The sequence below is a fragment of the Oryctolagus cuniculus genome, chromosome 16 (genome assembly GCF_964237555.1).
Source record: "Oryctolagus cuniculus chromosome 16, mOryCun1.1, whole genome shotgun sequence".
NCBI classification, from domain to species: domain Eukaryota; kingdom Metazoa; phylum Chordata; class Mammalia; order Lagomorpha; family Leporidae; genus Oryctolagus; species Oryctolagus cuniculus.
The window spans coordinates 7,646,257-7,648,028 of NC_091447.1; positions in this window are offsets into that span (position 1 = coordinate 7,646,257).

The window sequence follows — 1,772 nt, forward strand, 5'->3', positions numbered from 1 at the left end:
AGGGTAGCTCTGCACCTGCCCTGAGTTCATTGCAATAGAATTGTACCTTTTTGCCTTTTTTATAATTGCACACTTCTTAAGGCCTTCCTCTGTTGTTTCCATAATTGCTATGACAATTTGGATGGTTTTGTAAGACTAAATTTTCAGAAAGCTAATTAAACGTCAATGTGATTTCACTCAGATTCAACAAAGCTCAGTTTTCAAATTCAGGCAAAGAAAAAGAAAAGCAATCCGATTTGTTTAACTGGACAAAATACAGAACAGTTTATAACTGTTTGAGTGAAAGATGGACAAATGGCCAGTAAAGCACAGGAAAAAGTGTTCAAGGACATTAATCATGAGGAAAATAAAAGTTAAATCCACAATGAGATACCACTAGATATATTCCAGAAGTTTTAAAATTTAAAAGACAGAAAATATCATGTTGGCCAGCCTGTGGAGCCATCATAACGTCCACCCACACCATGGAGATGTCAGTGGCGCTAACACTTACACAGGGTCTGGCAATCTCTTTATAAAACTAAACAAATGCCTATCACATGATCGAGCAACTTCAACTCTTAGATATTGACCCAAGAGAAATGAAAATAGAAGATTACAAAAACATTCATAGAAGCTTTATTGCTGAAAGCCAAAAACCTAGAAAGTAGCTCAACTTTTCATCAACAGATGACTGGATCAACAAACTAGCAGGTTCATACAATGGGATTCTATCAAAAATAAGAAGAAATATATCACTGCAGGAACATAGATGTATCTCAAAAACATTATGCTCGGGGGAAAAATCACATAAGAGAATTGGAAACCATGTGATTCATTTAAGTGGCTTTAAAATTAAAAATGGGCAAAAACTAATCTATGATGTAGATATCCAGGTATTTTCAGATTTGGTAGTCAGAGGGCTAGGAGGTGAGGATGAAACTGGATTTTGCACAGTACTGTTGGATATCTCGAAACTGGTTTTAGTTACACAGGTATATATACTCATCAAAAAAAGCACCAAACGAGGGGTGGGCATTGGACCCAGCAGTTAAGACGCTGGTTGGGTCACTTGCATCTGATATCAGAGAGCCTGGGTTCAAGTCCTTATTTCAGCATCCTGCTAATGCCCACATTCGGAGGCAGTAGGTGATGGCCCAAGCACTTAGGGTCTCTGCCACCCATGTAGGAGAACTGGATTGACTTGCCTGTTCCCACTCTTAGCTTGGTCCAATCCCAGCTCTTATGGATATGTGGGGACTGAACCAATGAATGCAAGTTCTTTCTCTACCCTTCAAAAAAATTAGACAAATAATTTTTAAAAATTGATCCATGGACACACAAGACTTAGACATTTTACCTTATAGAAATTTCACCTAAACAACAAATCAATAAATATTGAGGTATAATTGATGATGAACATAATAAGTGTGCAGAGGTAAAGGGTGCTAATACCTAAAATTAATTTTGAGATGAGCAAGAATAACATTGAGTGAGAGACAGACTGATGAGTGGATGGGGAAAAGTTAAATGACAAAATCTAGGTGCTGGGAACATGAGTGCTAAAATTTAAGTTCTTCCTCTATATATGTAGCAGCAGGAAGATACATTGGCTTTGAAGCCAGGGGCATCAAAGTTAGAATTTTTTGAGGTTACCCATCATTAGCTTTGACTTGCTGGAAGAATTGAGTCATGGTTTCAGTGTGAACCAAACACCCAGATTACTGGCACGTACTACTGAGCATGTTTCTGAAGAATAACCAAGGCACAAGGCATGTGGGTATCAACAATTC